General features: G+C 39.2%; 1 long non-coding RNA gene across 1 annotated transcript; it reads left to right on the top strand.

Moving 5' to 3' along the window:
- Nucleotides 1-396: 396 nt before the first annotated feature.
- Nucleotides 397-9,599, top strand: LOC116422359. Its single transcript, XR_004232964.1, has 2 exons — nucleotides 397-2,861; nucleotides 3,277-9,599. It is a non-coding gene; the product is annotated as an uncharacterized LOC116422359 (long non-coding RNA).
- The last annotated feature ends 13,589 nt before the right edge of the window (nucleotides 9,600-23,188 follow it).

Raw genomic sequence — 23,188 nt, forward strand, 5'->3', positions numbered from 1 at the left:
CAAAATCTTGTGTTCTAAATTTTTCCCTCCCTTCCCCACACCCCCTCTCCTAGACAGCAAGTAATCCAATATATGTTAAACATGTGCAATTCTTCTATACATATTTCCACAATTCTCTTGCTGCACAATAAAAATCAGATCAAAAAAGAAAAAAATGATAAAGAAACCAAAAAGCAAGCAAATAACAAAAAAGAATAAAGAAAAAAAAGTGCGAATGCTATGTTATGGTCCACACTCAACTCCCACAGTCCTCTCTTTGAGTGTAGATGGCTCTCTTCAATCATCTCATTGTTGAAGAGAGCCACATCCATTAGAATTGTTCATTGTAGTTTTGTTGTTGCTGTATACAATGATCTCCTGGTTCTGATCACTTAGAATCAGTTCATGTGAGTCTCTCCAGACTTCTCTGAAGTCATCCTGCTTTTCATTTCTTATAGAGCAATAATATGGGACTTTTGATTGAACCCCCTAGGTAAAGGTCTCTAGTAACCCCACCATTATCCAATTAGAAAACCAAGTTATGATGTCAAATTCCTGAGGGTATATTTCCCCTATAAAAGATCTGCTCATTCATAAGATCCTTCCTCATCTCTTTTCAAGATTAGCCCTCTTGCTAAGTTGCCACATAGCAAACTCCTTTTTAGAGCTAGCCCCACCAGCCAGGGGTATAGTTCTGTCTCATGGCACCATTCTTCTTGTTATAGCTAATTCTTTGGGGACTTAGCTAACTTTTCTGGGAATGTAGCTCGCTTTTAACATTGTTAAAAAAAAAAGTGCCCCTTGATTTGGAGGATGTCTAAGCCTACAAATTCTTTTGAAGCAACTCTCAACACCAATCCATAACTTTATACATTTGGGGTTCCATACCTATAACCTCAATATTTTGGTGGCCCTGTGGGGAGAGTTTGACTTGACTTCCTCCATTTCAAGGTAAGTCCTTTTTCTTTTCCTTCATTTTCTTTTTATTCTTCCATTGCTAGGACCAGTTGAGTCATTAGTGAGCTTCTGTGCTCTATGCTCAAGCATAATTCCTTTGACTGGGGATGCCTGGTCTTGGGAACACTTGTGATTTGGGGCATGCTTCCCTTTGGAAACATTTGTCACTTTCACCTCTCTAGGCTGATTTTTTCCTAGGGTAGACAAATTGCTATAGGAGTAGAAAATAGCAACTTTTCTCTGTGGCTTGTGGCAAAAATGGGAGGGGCAATCTCTGTTCCTAAAGATTCATCCTTATGCTGTCTCTTAAAAGATAGAGACAAATTTGGCCAAAAAATTCACAAAAAGAAGAGGCTTATTTTCTGTAATCAAGCCTGGTCCAATATAACTAGGAGGATCAAGAAAATGGCCTGTCAATGGGTCTTAAAATTATAATATTATTTTGCAGCTTGATGTGTTTTGCTACTTAGAGGACAAATGGACTGAAGTTCCATATGTCCTGGCTTTCATGACTTTATCTCAGGATGCTAATTTAAGACAACTGTGTAGAATGTTACTAGCTAAATTTGGAGGAGGAGAATTGAAAGTGGAGTCTGAAAAGGATTTCTTAAATGATTCATCTTTTCTCTGCCTTTCTGGAGCCACAAGCTCCCTGTTCCATTCCTTTGTGTGCCCTTTCCTAGGAGGCTCAGAAATGCCTCCCAAGACCATCTCCCCATTGGATTCCGGACTCTCTGTCCAACAAGATTTCCCCAATTCCCTTTCCTCAAATACTTACAACCCGAGCAAGCTTTTACAACTTCCCAAACCCTACTCCTCAGCTTCTCCCAAACAAGAAGTGGGACCTTTTTTCCTCTCTTCTCAAGACCTTGATTCAGACACCCTTCCTAAAAAACTCTGCTCATTAAAAGAAGTAGCAGACTCTTGGGGATGGAACAATCAGAGTACATATATACTCTTCTCTAATGTCAAATCTTTTCTAAATTAAGGAAAAACTTGGTTGTTACTTTGAAGACCACACCAAGTTTTACTGAGGGCTTTAAAGCTATTTCCCTTCAATTTTATCTTCCTTGGGGAGATGTTAATATCATTGTTTCCTCCTGCTACATAACAGAGGAGAAAAGGAGGATCTAGGATTTAGACCAGAAGATTGGTGATAATTTAGCAGTCCTCCCTTTCAAAATATCCCCCATTGACTATTGCTGAACCAGTTGCAGACCCAGGGTGGGATTGCCAAGAAGGAAGCAGAGATGGAGAAAAAAAATGGATTACATGGCTGGACCTGTCTCACTGGAGGTGTAAAGAAGGGAATTAAGAAGCAGGTTAATTATGAGACACTTAAGGAAGTTACTGAGGAAGCTGGAGAAAATTGTAGAGGTTCTTAAAACACACACACACACGCAAATTTGGACCCCATTTCTCCTGAAGGGGTCACTGTCCTTAGCAGCATTTTATTAGCCAGTCTACCCCAGACTTTCAAAGGAAGTACAAAAGTTAGTCATGGATCCCCAAATTCCCCAGGCCCAGTTTTTGGAAACAACTTTTGGAATCTTCAACAACAGGAACAAAGCTGCAGCAGAGGGGTAAGACTGAAATCCTAAGGCTAGGAATGGGAAAATGGCTCAGGTTTTTGACTGCCACCGTATCTAGTACCCAGAAGGGACTCACTCATGGAGGTTTATGCTTTGGATGCCACAAATAGCACCATTGGTCTCAAGACTACCCTCAGAAGAAACCTCCAGGCCCATGCCCTGTGTACAACCAGGAGGAGCACTGGAAGAGAGACTGCCCACAGGGACATTGGCCTGCCTCTTTCTATTTCTCTGCTTCCTGATCTTTTTAAGACCAGGAATGAGGGGGCCCAGGAAATGGCCAGGATCCCCCAATGATGATAGCTGAACTCTGGATAATTTTGGATGCTGCAGGTAAGTCCCATCAATTTTTTTATCGACAGCAGGAGACACTTACTTTGTTCTGCTTCATTCTGGCCCTACACATCCAACACCCCATAAAGTAGTAGAGAATGATTGGAAACATAGGAAATGTTTTGAAAAATTCCCTCTACTCCATCAGTTTGGGGACCTACTGTTTAAACACTCTTTTCTTATTCTCCCCTCTTCCAGTCCCCTTTTTGGGACAGAATCTGATGATGAAATTAGGAACCCAGTTCTCCCTTCTCAGACATCTGGGAGCACTTTTAACACTTCTGTTTAGGCCCTTCCATTTTCTACCTGAAATCTGGAAGGGAGTGGATTCCCCTGTTTGGGATCATGATATTTCATATTGGGCAACTCAACACCACTCTAGTTATAGTGCACCTCTGAATGTGTTCTCTCATAGGTGTCAGTATCTCATGAAGACTGAAGCCAGAAAGGAATTTACAATCCTTGATTTAAAAGTCTCTAAAGTATAAGATTCTGATTCCATGCCAGTCTCCTGTAATTTCTTCAATTCTCCCTGTTAAAAAAAAGCAAAATGGGAAATATCAAGTGATTCAGGACCTTAGGGCTGTTAATGAGGCTGTCGTTCATATTCACCCAGTAGTGTCTACTATTCTTACTTAGACTCCAGGGGATACACAGTGGGTTATGAACCTTACATCTTACAAGATGCCTTCTTTTGCATACCATCCCATAAAGACTCACAATTTCTTTTTGCTTTTGACTGGCTATCTTGGGGGTATCCAACCCTCCACTAGCTGACATGAGCTAGAGCTTCCAGAACAAATCCCATTTTTTGCTCAGGCTTTGGGGAAAGATTTAAAGCATCTGAAACTGACTGATAGCAGTCCAATACAGTATGTAGATAACATTCTTATCTGCAGCCCAACTCTGGAGGCTTCTCTGGCCACAGCCGTACCACTCTCATTTTTCTAGAACAGGGTTCTCAACTATCCATATCCAAGGCACATATTGCCCATCAATCTGTTAAGTATCTATATCATGAACTGACTCCCACCTCTCGTTCGCTCACTGCAAAGAGAAAACAGGCTATCTTGTCACTTCCTGAACCAACCATAAAGAAACAGTTGTGCACATTTCTAGGTGTGGCTGGATTTTATAGGATCTGGATAACCAATTCTAGTCAAGGCCCTGACACACTTTCTCTAGACTGGGGATCTGACCAGGCCAAGCTTTTGAGACTTTGAAAATTAAATTGACCTCTTACCCAATTTGGAAAAACTTTTATTCTGAATGTTAATAAATGGTGTGGTCAAGTTTTAGCAGTTTAAACTCAGTCCCCTGGCACCATAGCCTTAGAATTGGGGAAATGACTGAAAGTTAACATCTATACTGATTCCAAATATGCTTTTCATGTTTTACATGCCCACAAGGCTATATGGGAAATGCTACAATTACTACAAGATGTCCATGAACCTAGAGAGGTTTCTGTTATATTTTGTAAAGGACATCAAAAGGGGAACTCACTTCAGGCCAGAGGAAACAGGCTAGCTGAGTTAGCTGCCTGATCTGCTGCAGTCTGCCCCTCATAATGGCTCCACTACTCCCCCAGCTCCCTTGCTCTTATATACCTTCCTATAGTCCCCAAGAACAGGCACTTGATAAGAAGAAGGAATATACTCTTTCCCTCTCTGGGCAGTTTCAAAAACCCTCAAGGCCAGCTTCTAATCCCAGAAACAAACTGTTGGAAACTTCTTTTTGGCCTACACCAAGCCACTCAGGAAAGAATGCTCTCCAGACCCGTAGGAACTTTTTGTTAGGGACAATGAGCACTGCTCTCCCTTTGATATGTGACATGGAGCCTGTGTGCTAGGTCAGCTGGTAGGGGGGCCCAGGAGATAAAAAAGAGGTTTGGCCCCTGAGGCAAGAGGTTGTGTGTCTGGCAGGAGTTAAAGGGACTACTATAGGTTTCTTGAGATGGCGAGGAATGTGTCCTCTTGCTAGATCTTCTTCTGGGACACAGCATTGACAGCCTCCTGTCTGGGCCTCTACCTACACAGTTCTGAGTGGGCTGGGCATGGGCAACCCTGCAAGAGAGGCAGTATAAATAGACAACCCTGAGCAGAGCTTGCTCTCTTGGGCTCTTGCTTCCTGCTGCCCCCACTGAGAGGATGATTGAATAAAGACAGAATGGTTGCACCTCCTGGTGGGTCTGTCTCTGTGTGATCTGGGTTGAAGCCTGAAGGCAAGTGAGCTGACGTAGTCGTGGCCACCTATGAATGGACAGATAGAGTAGCTTTAAGGAGCACTACAACTGGTGACTTAACAGGGACTATGCGATTGGACCTCACCGGGTAGCAGGTCTACAGAGTGAGAAGGGAGACAGAGTGAGTGGAACGTTTGGTATGGGAAAAAACTATAGTGAGGGTTCCAGATTAAGAGGTGCTAAGGAAAGAAGTTTATAGAATAATAAAGCAAGCAGGATTGGAAATGAATTTTTTAAAATGGGAAGTAATAGGTGGTCGGATGGCTTCCTATGATAAGGAAACTCAGGGAGCCATCCAGGAATGACATCAAGTGATTGGGGGCACTTTAAGAGGTGCAAGCCACAATCCATTAAAAGTAGATAATGAAGTGCAAACAGAGAGTCATAAAACAAATGAGAGTCATAAACCGGCACTCACCTGGACTAAGTTCTCCCATAAAATAGAGTAGGTGGAAGTTAGCTGTGGGAAAGAATCAGGAAGTAAACAAAAAGATGGAGGTGGATGTGATGAAAAAGAAGAGATAGTGAGGAAGAAGTAGGAAGTGGATATAATGGAACAGGAGGAGGCAGGAATAAGATGAGGAATGAGGAAGTAAACAGAGGGATATATGACTTGGAGAAAAAAGATGGTGATAAGGCAAGGGAGAAGAAAGGGAATAGAGGAAAGGTCTCCTCTTGTCTCCAAGGCATGGCCTTCTTCCCCATTCCCCACCATCCCTGAGGAGATATGTCTCCCGTCCACTCCCTCTGTCCCCTCTTGTGGAGGCTTTGGAGATTCCCAGACAAGTTTAGGACAAATGATACAGAAAGCTGGAAGGTATGAAAGAAATGAGGATCAAAGGCAATATGATGCAGCACTATATGCAGCTGTGTCTCAGTGTGCCCAATGACCATTTAGCAAAATTCAAGCTTCTGGAAAACAGAGGTCCCCAATGACAAAGATTAAACAGGGCCCAGATGAGCCTTTCCCTGATTTTGTGGCCCGCCTATAGGCAGCTATTGAGAGGTCAGTGGGCAGAGGAGAAGCCTGCAGCCTCCTTATACAGAAATTGGCAGGGGAGAATGCTAATACTAACTGCCAGAAGGCCATGCTTACTTCAGATGGGGAGCCTGGCCTGGAAGAGATAGTAAAGAGATACATATCGGCTCCAGTGCCTTTCAAATGGATGCCCTCACAGCTGCTATATCTAAAAGGGTTGCAGGAGAAGACCTGCCCTGGCAGTTTGCAAAACAAACAGGAGATGTTCCGACCCCTGGTGGTCACAGGTCTTGGGTTCAATCAATGGGGCAGGGACATATTGGAGGCTTGTGGGGCTTCAGTTTATATACCACAGGATTTTTAATTGGGGTCTTTGGGTGTTCAGCACCACCTTTCATATCACGCCCACACCATTAACATGGAAACCTAACACCCCAATTTGGGTACCTCAATGGCCCCTCCCAGTGGAAAAAGCCCAAGTCTTATGTGAAATTTTGCAACAACAGTTGAAGGCCGGACATATAGAACCAACATCCAGTCCATGGAGTAGCCTTTTCTTTGTTATGAAGAAAAAAAAATTCAGAATGCTAGTGGACCCTAGGGCTATTAATGCTACTATGGTAGCCCTACAGCCTGACATGCCATCTCTTCATCTAGTACCCACCGGCTGGCCAGTTACAGGAATAGGCATACAAGATTGTTTCTTCTCCATCCCTCTGGGCCCAGAAGATAAAAAAAGATTTGCTTTTACCATTCCCTCCATAAACAATGCAGGGCCTGATCTGCATTACCAATGGAAAGTTCTCACCTAAGAGATGTGTTGTAGCCCTACCTTGTGTCAGACATATGTAGAGCAAGTGCTAGAAGCAATTAGGAAGGTGTGGATTCATGCCAGGATACTGCATTACATGGATGATATACTGTTATCAAGGAGCAATAGGAAAGAGATCTCTGCCCTCCTTAAGGAGACCATGAGCATTCCCGCTCAACTAGTGGTAGCTCCAGAAGAGACCCAACATAACTATCCCACCATTTACCTGGGGCTCCTCATGGGGACTTCTGCAGTTACTAATCAGATACCTACCTTACAATTAGACAAGGTGAATACTCTGAACCTATTTCAGAAACTAGTTGGACAAATTCAGTGGCTAAGGACTTGAGCCCCTATTCCTGCTTCTCTAATGCAGCCTTTATATAACATTTTGAAAAAAAAGAGTCTGATCTAAACTCCCCTCGTAAATGAACCTCCTTCATGAAGGACACAATTTATAAGATCATTGTTCTTGCTTCTAAATCTGGAATGGGGAGATGTCTGGACCCCATGTGTCCCATAAAGGTCTCTTTAATAGACAAAGTCCTTTCACAGTATTACATGAAGGTAAAAAAAAATTGGAATATGTGTACATGAAACGGCCACAGAAAGTATTACCAAACCATATTGAAATGCTGGGAGAACTTGTCCTTGAGGCAGTAAAAGGAGCTTCTCACCTAACAGGGAAAAAGACCCTTACTGTATTTACCCTTTGAACCAAGAGCTAGAGAAGTCATGATGCAAACATGTTGGCCATCAGTGCATTGTGATCAATGGGCTACACTAAGTTCCCATTCTACATGCTTATCCTTCCTTTGCTATCCCATATTCTGATACATCCCCCTTGTAAGACGATTGTTGTAAGAACCACAAGGTTTTTATGAGCGCTCAAAAGAGATTCTGGTGTTGGAGACTCCTTATGATTCCACCCAGAAAAATGAGCTTTTTGTTATTCTCCAGACCTGTAAAAGATATCCAGAACCCATTAATATATCAGTAGTTTATATGCAGTCTGGGTACTGAGAGGTATTGAGGATGCAATCTCCTACAACCTCAGAACTCTTTAATTGCTAATGTTGCTGAACTGCAGCTGACTTTACTAGGAAACATCCCATTTACATCCTGCATGTATACTCTCACCAGTGCTGTGCAGGAGGCATATTTGCAGGCAATGAGATGGTGGACCTTGCTTTACAAAGCTCCCTTCTCACGGTCACCACGCCCCCTGAACGTGTCCATGAATTTCTCCACTTACTCGCTAATTCTCTACATCACCTTTATGGCCTCACCCAGGAACAAGACCGACTGATAAGGAAGCAGTGCTGTTCAGTGTGTTCAGTTTCTCCCTCCTCCACCTAGTAAAGGAGTTAATCTCCAGGGTTTATTCCCCAATGATTTGTGGCAAATGGATGTGACACGTGAGCCGTGTGGCCATCCATATCTGTATTGACACCTTTTCTAAATGCCTTTGTACCACAGTGGCCTCCCATGAGAACACTTCTTCGGGCATTAAACATTTGTATAGTTGCTTCTCCTCTTCACGGACTCATGGAATCCAGCTAAGCAAATGACCACCTTCCTCATGTTCACCATTAAACATGTTACAGGGATTCCCTATAATCCACAGGGTCAGGTCCTACTGGAACAGGCCCATCTCACTCTGAAGGCCACCCTTATTACACAGAAAGGGGAAGGAAGTAGAACACCCTGATGGCCCACACAGGCAAATGTGGATAAGGTCTTATAGACTCACAATTTTTTGTACCTGGACAGAAATACTGGCCTCTCTCCAGGAATACTTTTTGGCCATAAAGGTGACTTAGAACAGAAAAGTAGGCCCCATGAGAACAGTGCTTCAAGCACTAGAGAACATTCAAAATGTCCTTTGGAAGGACATGGAAGGACATGGAAGGACACTGGCAAAGTCCATCCTTAGTACTTTGGACAGGGCCGGGATATTTATGTCTTTGCAGATCCTGATGGGGAAAGCTGCTGGATTCCAGAAAGAAGAAGGAAAGTTCCCCCTATTAAAACAGGGGCTGAAGAAGAAAAGGAGATGACCCAAGAAATGCCTGAAATAGAATCACAGCGAAGAGATAACTACCCTTGCCAGACCAACTTAGTGACTGGATCCAGCACACTTCCTTTCCCATCCCCTCCTATTGTATACCATGGGCTCTATGTAGCCATTTTTGTATTGTTGCTTCTTTTGCTTTTGCCTCCTTTGCTAGGATATTTTATTCATATTCTTAAAAATTCTATAGTGGTGCTTAAGGAAGAGCTTCTCATTCCTCCTCATGAGAACATTTGGTCTTATTAATAAAGAAAAGGGGGAGATGTTAGGGGCAATGAGCACTGCTCTCTCTGAGATGTACCCTGGAGCATGTACACCACTTCAGCTGCTAGGGTGGGCCCAAGAGGTGAAAAAGGAGCTTGGCCCCTGAGGCAGGAGGTTGTGGCTGGCAGGAGTTAAAGGGACTGATATAGGTTTCTTGAGATGGCAAGGGGCATGTCCTCTTGCTAGATCTCCTCCTGGGAAGCAGCACTGACTCCAGGAGCCTCCTGTCTGGGGCTCTGCCTACACAGTTCTGAGTGGGCTGGGCATGGGCAACCCTGGAAGAGAGGCAGTATAAACAGCCCTGAGCAGAGCTTGCTTCCTGCTGCCCCCACTGAGGATGACTGAATAAAGACAATGTTTGCACTTCCTGATGGGTCTGTCTCTGTGTGATCCCAGTTGGAGCCCAAAAGCAGCTGAGCTGGCTTAGTTGTGGCCACCAATGGGTGGGCAGATAGAGTAGCCTTAAGGACCGCTAAAATCACCGATTTGTGATCCACTGGTTACAAATTAGGAAAATCTCTTAGGTTTGTCAAGCCTGCCCAATTTGTATCCAAGTAAATCCTGAAGGTGATATTAAATCCCCTTCTCTTTTAAAAATGTGTTCAGAGAAAGGTTACCCTATCCAGGAAGAGTGGCAGGGATTACACATATGTCCCCATGCAAGGGTTTCAAATTTCTTCTAGTTTTTATTGATACTTTCACCAGTTGGGGAGACCTTTCCCTGTGGGACTGAGAGATCAGGAGGCATGGAGGTATTTACTGAAAGATTATACCTCGTTTTTTTGTCTGCCTAGATTCCTACAAATCAACAATGGATCAGCCTTCATTTCACAAGGAACTCAACCAGTAGAGGAAACATTTATCACTTCCTACCATGTTCACTCAATTTGGGACCCCAAGTCCTCTGGGAAAGTGGAAGGAGTTCTTAATGTGCTTAGAAACTCACTGATTTGAGTTCACACACTCCTGGGAGAGAGCATGAAGCTTGTTCATTTAGAGTCCCCTATAGATACCTTTCCTAATATCTGACTTTTGTTGATTGACTTTTGTTAGCTCCTAGACTCAATCCCACTTTTATTCATCTTTCCTGTTTTGTTTGCCCAGTTGCTCAAACTCCTTGCTAGATTTGTCCAGGATGTGTATCTCCAGATGTTGCTCAAGGTAAAGATTCATATAACCACTGGATCTGGGATCAACCAAGTTTCTGACCACCCACTAAGGATCTGTTTTAACAAAGACTTGAACCAAACTCAGCAAGAGGTAGTTTCAGAAGATATCATCTCTGTCCCATACTCCGAAAGATTTTAGGTTCAATTTGTTTGAGAGGGGTAAATGAAGCGGTCCTAGGTAGCTAGGTGACCATTAGCTGAGAAAGTCTGAATCACTGCAAACAAATGGAATACTAACTACTAGGACATCTCAGTCTTAAAGTGGATTTTTTGGTCAAGTGGATTTTTGATTACAGCCCCACCCCAGGTGGCCTCTTGATAACTCCTTTTTGGGGTTAGTCCCCTTGCTAAGGTGTAATAACTTTTTAAGGCTAGCCTACTAGTCGATGGCATATACTCCCACTTCATGGTGTCTTTCTCCTGGTTATTGAATGATTCATGTTTAGTTCAGGGATGTGCTTATATGGTTAACAATACCTTTGAGGAAAAAAGAAAAATTCATGACTGATGCTGTGTTTAGTAACACATTATATATATATAAGATTCTTCACAAGAACCTTATGTGGTAGGAAATACAAAATCTATCTTGATCAGGTCACACTGCTATTATGTAGCCTGAGCCAAGAAACAGCACTCTTTCATTTTAAGATTAATGCCTTTTCCCACACTCTACTGCCCTCAAAATGTAAAGGTGAAATCACAAAGCCCCTACCCCTGCCTTCAGGATCTAATTATAGAATGTTTGAGATACATGAATAATCTTCATTCAAGGGGAAGGTGATAAATGAGCAAGGTATATAGATAGAATCAGGCAATATAAAAATTTTCATCTAATCGGGAAGCATGATACAGAATAACATTAAATGTGATCCACCTTGTCCTCTGAAACAGAGTATGGATAAAAATACAAAAAAAGTTTTATTGTATGAAACCATATTAAGGTCAGCTTTTCCCTCACTTTGCTAGAATTTAGGCTATTGTAATGTGGTTATTATGAGCCCCTATTAGATTGTAAACTCCTTAAGAGCAAGAATTATCTTGATTTAATATTTATCACTCCAGCATTTATTTAGCACAGTACTTGCACAGTGTCTCTGTATCACAAAATATATGGGAGAAAATAAAATAGACGAACTTTAAAAGCCAAATGGACAGTTTATATTAGATCCTATAAGGAACTGAAACATTGGAGTTTATTGAGCAGAGGCAGGGGACATGGTCAGATCTGCACTTTAGGAAAATCATTTGGAAGATGAAAGAAGGGTGGATAGAGGGGAAAGTTGAGGCAGATGGACCCATTAGGCTATAGCAGTAATCCAGACATAAGGTAATAGGGTCCTACATCAGGGTGGAGGCTACATCAGAGGAGAGAAGGGGATTTTTAGATGGAAGCTTTGAAGGCAAAAAACAAGACCACTTGGTAAATACATCAAATGTGTGGAGGGAGTCATCAAAGGTGACCTTGTGTTAGGGCATAAACTGAATCCTGTTACTTTGCTAAATCATATATGATGGACTTTTTTTCTAATTCTACTTCTTGGTATTCTATCTTTTCACCTCAAACTATCTTTTCACCTCAAATTACATCTTTTTACATATATCCTTTTTAAAATAACCATTCAGCTTCCTTTTACTTGTTAGTAAAGATGGGGGAAGACAGAACTTAAGATAGTGTGATCTAATTGTGATTGTGAGGGATGTAGAAGACCCTTACCCAAAATGACTACTCAGAGATCACTCAGTAGAAGGCAGAAAAGTTGTTTATTAAAAACCTCTGGAGGATAAGCCATTCCATCAAGAGATAAGAAAGAGAAAACTTATAGTAGGAGGATGACTTAACTTTTCTGCCTTCTACTGAGTGATCTCTGAGTAGTCATTTTGGATAAGGGTCTTCTACATCCCTCACAGTTGGGGGCTTGTCTGGGATGGGGTCTTTAGGGGAAGACTATGTGAACCCCAGACAGGAACAGGCGCCTACGGAGTAGTTTTCTCCATGTTCTCTGGCTCTGGGTGAGCAGCTTCCCTCTCCTCTTAGACAACGACCGGAGGCAGGGATATGCAGTGGAACGCAGAATTGAAGATTGAAGGAAACAACTTTTCTGCCTTCTACTGAGTGATCTCTGAGTAGTCATTTTGGATAAGGGTCTTCTACATCCCTTACATGATAATTATACCCTTTTATGCTGAGTTGAAATAAAGATTTTTGTGATTTCTGCCTACTTGGTCTTTTTTTATTCTCTACCACCACACAAAACAATGCTACCAAATTTGATGTTGGAGCCAACTATCATGTATATATCTGTTTCCTCTTTCCATGTTAATTCTCCCCAGGAACATGAACCATTTCTCATGTGACATGGAATTCAACGGATTATCCTGCTCCCCAATTCGTCTCATCTCTTATCATCCATGAGTAACTTAAATCACTTTGTCCTCTTACACATGAATAGGCAAGAAAGAAATGAAGAGGAAGCTCTTGCAATTAGAACTGTTTTGCATTTTTTTTTCCAGTGAAGTGAACCAGTTTATCTACTCAACTCCATGCTCACTTAGACAAAAATTCTCCTCCGCTCTATAGCTCTTAAAAGTATCTGAATGAGCAGTTGAAGACTATAATATATGTGATGAATCACATCAACCATCTGAAAAGACAAGTCCTTCCAAGGATATCCAATGACTGAACTTGTTTGACAAGTTTATCCTAGAGAATGACCGATTAATTCCATCCAGTACAATAATAGCTCCAGTCTGTTGACCTAAAATATTATCTTACCTGTTATGCTGGAAATAAATGTGTAGAGGGCCAGAACTCTTGGAAAAGTATACTTGAAACAAGGGTACTTACAAGAAGGTGTTAACTCAATGGAATTGAGGAGATGATGGTTCTTTAATATACATATACTTAGTACTTAGTATGGTGATGTAATTGTTCTCAAGTTTACACATACATAATGTGCTGTAATGATGTAATCATACCAAGGTATTTAAGGGCTGAGAAGGACTGGAAAAGAGACATTCCATGTTTGACCTGCCTACTGTACTCCTCCATTAAGATCAAGGCTGGTCCCGGGATTCTCCAGAGAGATAGTCTGGACATTACATAAATGCTACTAAATTGGATACATATATATTTGTATCCCTGTGTTATGAATAAATAAGATTAGAAACATTTCTTTGATTACTTGCCATGCTTGTATAGATCAGAAGGACAAGACAAATACACAAAAAAGAAATCAAATTACAAATTTAAGTTAAATCATTCCTAAAATATACAAGAAAGAAGGGGCAACTAACTTCTGATTGGATAAATAGTGAAGAAGGGGAAGAGTATTGATAGGTGAGAGAGAAAAAGTTTCTGATTTCAAGGGCACTCTACCAGCAATGACAGAGAGATTCCACTCTTACCCCCATGATTGTCACAGAATAATTTCTTTTACTTTTATATAGAGGTGGATAATAGAGACATTCTTGAACTACTGGGGGATAATTTCCTCTTGCCATATAATCTGGAAATTTTCAGTCAGCTTTTGTATGAGCAGTGGATCACCTATCCTATAAATACCAGCTACAATAGATTCTGCACCAGGGACTTTGCCACACAAAAAGTAACCTAACTAGCATTATAAAACCACTTTTGTAGGAAAATGTTAGGGACTGACTTCAACCAAAGGTATACAGTCAATGACTTCAGCATTGATGACAGTCTGTTGAACCACTTAGAAATAGTTAATTAGTCACCTGTCTAGGATCATATCTTGATCAGTGTGGCTTCATCACTGAACAGTTTAGATGCACTGCAGATCTTGTGCCCATGATTAATCACCAGGACATCATAAATGCACGTTATAGAATGTTTGAGATACATGAATAATCTTCGGTTACGGTCAGCATAAAACTGAATTTCAGCTGCCTTCTGAGCCAGGAATCCTGCATAACTCCAACTTTTTACTTTTGATGGTGTGAAATACTGTCATCTTAGAGTTGCTGGTAAATCCTCTGGAGTTCTTGTTCTTCATTTAGCAGCTTCTGAATTTCCCCATCATTTTCATCCAACTAATACTGATGTTTGCAAGTGTTCTGATTCAGATGAGTAAATGTGGTGCTATACATCTCTGACAACTCATGTCTTTTCTACTCCACTATTGCCAACCTTATTTTCACTCAACTTTACCTCTAAGTTAAGTTTCCCCTTGCAGATGAGCTCTAATCTGTTGACATTAAGTCTTTGGGTAATGTTACTTTGTGGTCACTACATTTGTTGTATGTGAAGATTTAGCTTAGATGAAGAATTCAGTACCCTGTACTCCATATAACCTTTATCACTCTCACATCCTGTTTCTTCTCCCTACAATGACATAGCACATTAAATGCCAATGTTTGCTGCCAAATGTGCATCCCCAAAGTTTTATTGCAATTAGATAAACAGAAAACAGTGTTGGTTATGAGATCATGAGTTGAACAAATCTTTAGTAGTAAGTGACCATTGCTGTTGCTGCTTATGGCTCCATTCCTCCCAAGGACTCTCTGACATATGTGCCTACTCTTGCATTAAAGTAACCTGGAATTATAAGCTTTTCCTCTTTTAGCACATGTTATGATAGAGGTCTCCAGATCTTCATAAAATATGTTTTTACCTCATCAGTGTTTTATCATGATGGGAACAGATATATGCACTGATGATGGTAGTATGGCACTTTCTTGCAAGCATTGTTATGAGTCTGCTAGTCACTTCTTTTGATACACACACAATCTTATTGATTAGATTAGTTTCAGTTGAAAACTCTATGCCAACTTCATGTTGTTCCCCTTCACTCCATCTATTCCAGAAAAACATGTATCCAGTTCTAACTCTGATAAAATGGATTAACTTTCCTAACCTTGTTTCACTTAGGGCTGCTATTTGGACATAACACTTGCTGAGTTCTCTTATAACAAGAGCTGTTCATAATTTTGTGCATATTCCAGGTGCTGAAGATAAGTGGAATGATCTTTGCAGAAGTTTTAGTTCACTTTTTTGTTTTTTGAATGCAGGGTAGGATCTCCACCTGCTGTAATAAACAAGGTGAAGTAGACAATTTTAGAGCACTTTTTCTAGGTCTTTCCTCACACTAGGACATGAACAGTGCTCCTTTAAAGATATCTAGATTTAAGAAAGCAATGGAAAAAATGTAATAATTCAGATTAAATTTAAAAATGTATCAATACATTTTTTAAATCTGAGCAACAGTTGCTAAACATTTACCAGTACATCACTTGTTTGATTCCCTTTCCACCAAATTCCAGTCGAATAATGAACACATATAGCAAATACCCCCATTGATATATCTTTGCCACTAGAAAAGACAAATAATTTGAAGTATACAAAAGGTATATTCTCTGAAATCTCTAATGTAGTAAACTGTGAACAGAGTGAAATGATCAAGATGCCAGTTCCACTATGTCAACTTTTCCCTAAAGTCCTTCTCTCCCTTCAAGGGGTCTGAAGAGACCCCTTCTTCTTTCTTGAAGTTAGAAGCCAAAGATCAGAGTCTCTTTCTCTCAAGTTCTCAACACCATGCCTAATGTGGAAACAGTGGTTAAGTAATTTCTATGTATTGATGAGAGTCTTTTGTAAATAGTTTTTTTTTTTTAAACCACCAGAATTTCTCCTAGTATCCTTTCACTTACCTACTCCTAGAGAGAGATATAACAAATAATGTTTTTAAAGGAAAAGGAGAAAAATCAAGGACAAAAAATTTCAATACAAATGTGTCAAATATGTGTGATATCCCATACCATGAACTTCAACATTTACAAAGGAATAGCTTTAGGGGGGTCTTCTCATAACTTTTCTTTATAAGCATTCATGTACTATGTAATTTTGCAACATTCATTTTTGATTGTTTTGTGGTTTTACTTTTAATCTACATTATTGTTTGTATTTATATTGCTCTTTAAATATGTGTGCCTCTGTATAGACAGTTCTCACTTTAAAGAAATTTGCCAATTTCAACTTTACTTAAAGAATTCTTCTGAGAGAAATTCATATTGCACTTTCAATTTTAAAATTGTGTAGGATTTCAGAATGTACAAGTCTCAAATCAGTACAGATACTAAAGCAGCATTTAGGGGGAAAAAAAAGTTTCTAGGAAAAAAAAACTCTAGGATTTGTGTGAAAAATAATAGAAGAAGGTCACTACTTGATGGAGAAATCTTCAATGTAGATAAAAGTGGCTTATTTTACCAAAAAATTTTATCCCAAACCTACGTCTTGGTGGAAGAAAAACTATGCTAGGGCATACAGATTTGAAAAAAATTACTCTTCTGCTTTGAAGGCATGTACCACTCAGAATATCCCAAGGCACTGAAAGAAGTTAGCAAGGCAACATCATTTGTACATTATTTTGTTAACCTAAAGTCCTAGATAATCCTTAACATCTTTAAACATTGGTTTGTGCACTACTTCATTCTTGCAATGGAAAAGTTTTGTAAAGATAATAGCATTACTTTCAAGAATATCCTCATTTTGGATAATGAGATAATAATCCACTTTCATCTATATTAAAGATTTGTTCCACCAAGTAGCAACCTTCCTATCAGGATGATCTTAATGAAAATGCAAAAATGATCTATCTTCCCCCTAACATACCTCATTTTTACAATTGGTAGATCAGGAGTGATTGTGAATTCCAAGAAATATTATTTATGCATTACATTTGCCCAGAAAATTGGAACTTTGGATATAAAGATTTGATATTGAAATATTTCTGGAAGTCCACATAATTATTTTTTAAGCAATCCAGAATATTGCTAAGGCATGGGAAACTATAACAGAAACATTTATGAAGAGAGTTTATGGAGGGAAATGAGGGGAAAGAATTCTGAGAAGATGAATGAAAAGTTCAGAAAATGCTTAACCCTTCAAATTTCTTCTACAAAAAAAGCAGATCATTACCTCAGAGGGAACATAAAGCAATTTTTTTATTCAAAAGAATGAAAAAATAGAAGAGAATGTAAAATATCTCATCAGAAAAATAAGTAATCTAGAGAAAAATAGAAAAAACAATATAAGAATAGTAAGACTTCATGAAAATTACAATTTAAAAAAAGTCTATCAGAGCTGATCATCCACTTAATGTTGCTTTTGCAATGTTCTCCTGGTTTTGTTCACTTCTTTCAGTATCAGTTCAAGTCTTCCCAGCTTTTTCTGAAATCAATCTGCTCATCATTTTTTATAGCATATTATTCCATTACATTCATATAACATGTTTGTCCTTTCCCCAATTGATAGACGTCCTCTCCTTGCCACCAGAAAAAAAGCTGCTATAAATACTTTTTGTACATGTAGATCTTTCCCCCTTTTTTAATGATTTCTTTGGGATACAGACCTACTAATGGTATTGCTAAATCAAAGGCTAGTATGCACAGTTTGACTTCCCTTGGGCATAGTTCCAAATTGCTCTTCAGAATGGTTGGGTCAGTTGACAACTCCATCAACAATGCATTAGTACCTCAATTTTCTCACATCTTCTTCAACATTTATCATTTCCCTTTTGTGTTTTATTACCCCATTTGATAGGTATGAGATGGTATCTCAAAGTAGTTCTAGTTTGCATTTTTCCAATCAATATTGATTTAGAGCATTTAAAAAATTTAAATGACAATAATAGTTTTAATTTCTTCATCTGAAAACTAATTGTTTATATAATTTGACTATCAGTATTTATAATAGTTTTTTTTGTTTTTTTGAAAAGAAGTTGCTGCAAATAGCAGTATAATTGCTGATCTGCATCATTTTCTCATATGGAGTGCCTTTCACTAATAAAATTACAGACCAGTCAAAAGCCAGAACATAATTATCTAGATGCCCCAAAGCAGAAACATGCAAATTATTATCATTACTAGCCTTCTAGTTGGTTGTCTTGTCTGAAGTCTCTCTCTACTCCCATCTGTCTTCTAGTCTCCTCTCCAAGGAGGCTGACAAGGAGAAGTGAGTTTAGAAGAATTGAGAATGAGCATGAACACTTAGAAGAAAGTAGATTGCATCCAGAAAAAAAGAGTGATCAGTTATGTCAAAGGATGTAGAAAATTCAAGAAGGATGAATATTAAGAGACAACTATTAGATTTTTCAATTAAGAGTGTAATGGGCTGAGGCTTGAGTTGATGCACTGAGGTCCCAAGCACGTGAGGCTAAATAGTAATTGGACTATACTCTATTAATATACATGCTTGGATAAAGAATGGCCCCCGCCCACTCTCTGTGCAAGTCCTGATGTGTTGTATAGGAAATGACGATTTTGGTGGGTGGAGGCAGAGGGAAACAGGAAGAGAAGCTGGGAGATATTGGGCCTGGGCTCCATGCTTGTAGCTGCTGGTCGTGTGGCTGTTGGTCTAGCTAGCTTCTTGACTCAGCTTGACATTGCTATCACCGATTCTCTTCCACCTCTGATCCTTCTTCACTGAGAATAAAGACTGACGATTTTCCCCTAACCTGAATTCCTGACTCCGGCTGATTTTAAAATACGTGGTCTTCACAAAGAGATCATTGGTAACTTTGGAGAGACTAGTTTCAGTTGAATGATGATATTAGAAGCCAGACTGTAGAATTTAAAAGCACATGAGAGAAAAGGAAATAAAGGAAAAAATTGTAGAAGGACTAGTCAAGGAATTTAGCCAAGAAAGAAAGGGGAAAAATATGATAGCCAGGAAGGATGGTAAAAATCAATGAGGATTTTTACAAAAATGGAACTGGAAGATTGTAAACATACAATATACATATATATGTGTATAAACATACTCAGTTTAGAGTATATGACCTTAATTTGTCAGGAATACTGTCAATGCCCTTTCCTGACTTTCTCTAACTTCTTTCAGCAGCATCCGAATAGAAGCAAAGGTGATAGATAGTAGGAGTCACTGAAGTTTGGAGTTTGGCAAACCCTAATGATTGATGGAACAAAAAGGCACAGGATTGATCCTAAAGGATAAGTGTAAAAATGCATTAGCTTAACCTAGGGGTTGAGAGAGAGGAAGGAGAAGGAAATAAGCATGAGGTGATCTGGGAGGGAAATAAGGGGATGTAAGGACTAAAGGTCATAGCATAGATAAAGACCAGGGCAGAAGAACAAACAGCAAAACTATTCCCAGGAAAAAAAAAAATCCTTTGACTTCTCCCTTTTGTGAATGTGCTAGACATAAGCCAAAACTTAAGTTCTAACTAAATTGACTCCTGGATCAACAGGCCAAAGAGAGTGAGTAAAAGAGCCCAGCATCCCTCTCTTGAAATGCCAGGGTCCCCTAAGATGAACCCAGACTGCACAATGTAAATGAGCTGAGAGCAAAGAGATCCTTTAGTGGAGAAGTGGAGTGAATGAAGTACTAGCACCTGTGGACACAGAAACGCTAGAACAGTGCTAGTCTACAAAGTTACTTCACCTCCATGGAAAGCAGAAGTCTTCACAAAGAGAATAGATTGGAAAGATACTGCTAAGTCTGAGATCTTTCAACACCTGCATACTAACCTACCAATTTTTAGGATCTCTGTTTCTTGCCCTTGAGACTGATTGCTGTTTGACCACTCCAGAAATCAAAGGCAAATAGCCCCTATAGAGTTCCAGATGGAGTTCTCTTGATCAAGCAGCCAGGGACTTTAGCAAGGTTGCTGGACATAATAGTGTCGCAGAAGAATTTCATCCTTAGGCTTCTGACTGTTGCTGTGATAAGAGAAAACCTGTGAGGGGAAGGAAAAAAGATTTCTTGTCTCAATCATGATAAGAGGAGGACACTGTCTCAAGACATTGGTCCTAGAAGTTCACAGGAAAACACAACTATACTTATTTGGGAAACAAAACACAGCTCGTGTTCTGACTAGCTGGCAGGGGTCCTTCTCTTTCCTGGTGTGCATACTTTTATGTTCCTTTTCTGTTTTTCATAAAATTACATTTACTTATGATGCTTTTGTATTCATAGTCTATAGAAAGGGGTTGAAGCTGATGCTCTGGGCTCTCTGATTTGCACATAGATAAGCTGAGTATAAATAAAATCTGAGTATAAATATCTCTGCATCACTGCTTTGGCAGTTGGAGGCAGTACCTAATCAATGGATCACTCAGTCATTTAGTTTTTATCTCGATAGCCTGAATTTGTGATTGGTATGACCAGAATTGTTCATAGAAGAACTGGGATCAAACTGAGTTATTAATGGCTCTTGTTCATGGCTCTAACCTATGTTGGGACCAGTATCCAGACTAGTACATGGAGACAAGAAAAAATTGGCATTTAGAAGTTGTCAGCATTTAACATTGTAATAATCAGTGAAATGGAAAAGGCAATTTTCAAGTGCTTTTTCCCTCTAAGAAGAACCAAGAGCGAGGTTTTTACTGCACACATATACACACACACATCACTCTTATCCCTTTTATATTAATGGGAGAAGTATCAGGAGTTAACTGGGTGGATGCTTCAAGAAGGAGCACCAAACTATCTAATGTATTACCACTTCATCAACTAAATGAGCAGCATAAATTGTGTCCTATAAATGCAGTTGGTTAAAATTGAGCAAGAATATTTTAGATGTGGAATAGGGAATAGAGCAAAATATATTTTTATTTTAATACTTTTAAACAATATTTTATGTTTCTTAGCTTTAAATAAGAACCCAGATAGAGCTGCTCTAAGAAGCCAGACAGCCAAGTCAGTGGCAGCTAAAAGAGACATCTATAATCTGAACATTTGCTGGCTGGGCATATTCTCTGGTGGTCAGTGGAAATATTGTTGCATTGGGGGCAAGGTTATAGCTGTTCCACATAGGAATATGTACATCTTTGATGAACTTTGTGACTTGTGATTTTAGCATACCATCACTTAAACAGTAAGTTTACTTACTTTGTAAAGCATTCCCACTTTGTAAAATAGTGCTGTTGGTTTTTTTGTAGATGCTTACATTACTACCAGCACCCCAAGTATTTTATCTCTATTGCATGGAATCTTCTTCAATCTGAAGCTCAAACTCAAATTTCTACACAAAGTCTTTCCTGATCTCTCCCAAGTAGTGAGTCCTTCTTTCTTAGCTATTTTTTATTTTATATTCATTCTGTATATATTTTTATGTATATATATATACATATATATATGTATATATATATATATATATATATATATATATATATATATATACACATGTGTGTGTGTTATCTCCCTTAATAGATTCTTGGGTATAGGAATGTTATTTTGGGTATTTGTGTATCCCCTAGTATTACACATGGCACATAGTGGTCACTTGAAAAATTCTTGTTAATTAAAAAAAATCACATTGGATATTATAGGAACAAGGGTCAATATGCATGTATATGCCTTGTTTATTGTTCATGATCAGCAGAATCCCTTTAAAAATCTTTTTGATTTATCCATCAAGGGAACCAATTATGTCACTATATGTCTTTCTCATTACAATGTGGTTGGCCCTTAAAATCCACTTTGTCACCTCCATTATTTAGTGGATAAAGTGCTGGACTTCCATGGAATTAAGAATACTTGTATTCAAAACTAAGATGTGACCTAGTCATTTAATTTCCATCTATCCCAGTTTCCTCATTTATATAATAGAAATAATAATAGCAGTACCTACTTCAGTAATATTTGTGAAAATAAAATAATATTTTAAGTGCTTTGAGAACTTAAAAGTTTTATTATTATCATTATCAATTATTACTACTACTCCTTCATTCAGGCTTCTGAGCTTGTTCAGCTTATCTTTCCTCTATCTGTCAAAAGTTTCCCCTACTTTTAAATAACTACTTTGTCAGTTGACAAACAAGCTTTTTACATCAACTGTATTGGGGGCACAACACATTCCCAAAACTTGAAAACCTAAATGTGCCAGAAGAGGTTGGACTTTACACAATTTCAAGGAGAGCCTAAGAAAGAATCCTTCCAGACTTCTAATACTGTTAACAGAAGTTATCAAGACCTTTTGGCACTGGTTAAATAATAGAGAAATAGATAAATGGAACAAATTAAACAGGGGAATCAGAAACAATGAAACTCAACAACCCATGGTTCAATAAACCAGAATACATAACTCCTTATTTGATAAAAATCAGAAAATAGTCTTGACAGTTCAGATAGTCTCTGAGTAAATGTTATGTAAAAGTTTCAAAGCGTGATCCTAAAATAGGAAATCTATTGCCATAAAATTTATGATTTTCTAAATAATTTATACTAATTTAGAGACCTTATTTTAAAATGATGCGTTTAATTCTTCTTATGACCTTAGGTCCGATTACAGTTGGTATAGACTGTCATGGGCAGACAAATGTGGCTGGGACTTTGAACATGGAAGCATTCCTATGGAGGAGCAAGTGAAACTAGAATTAATAGGACAATGTTTGATCCTTTACATGAGCCCAGAGAACTTTCTGGTGAAAATTTAAACAAATTTCCAAATAAAACACAATCGACTTGTAAGGATGGCAGAGGGAAAGCTGCAGCTGTTTAAAAAGTTTAAAAATGACAGCTTCTGCTTTTGTTTCTTTGTACTTAGTCCTGTCAGCTCTAATTCCCAGGATTTTCACTAAGAGCACAAGAGCAAGATTAGAAGCCCCAAAGAATACGAGCAACACCTACAGACAAAGCCAGCCCAGGTGAAGGAGGAGGAGGAGGGGACAATGGTTGCATCCCTGATAGTGCTCTGGTACCAGCTCTGGGGCACCATTCCTCCAGCAAGAACAGGATTTATGCACTTTTCAATCCAGCATGGGGAACAGCAGTAAAAGCAAAAAAAAAAGGAGTATAAGGGAGTATTTCTAGG

Source organism: Sarcophilus harrisii, chromosome 3 (genome assembly GCF_902635505.1).
Source record: "Sarcophilus harrisii chromosome 3, mSarHar1.11, whole genome shotgun sequence".
In the NCBI taxonomy this organism is placed as follows: domain Eukaryota; kingdom Metazoa; phylum Chordata; class Mammalia; order Dasyuromorphia; family Dasyuridae; genus Sarcophilus; species Sarcophilus harrisii.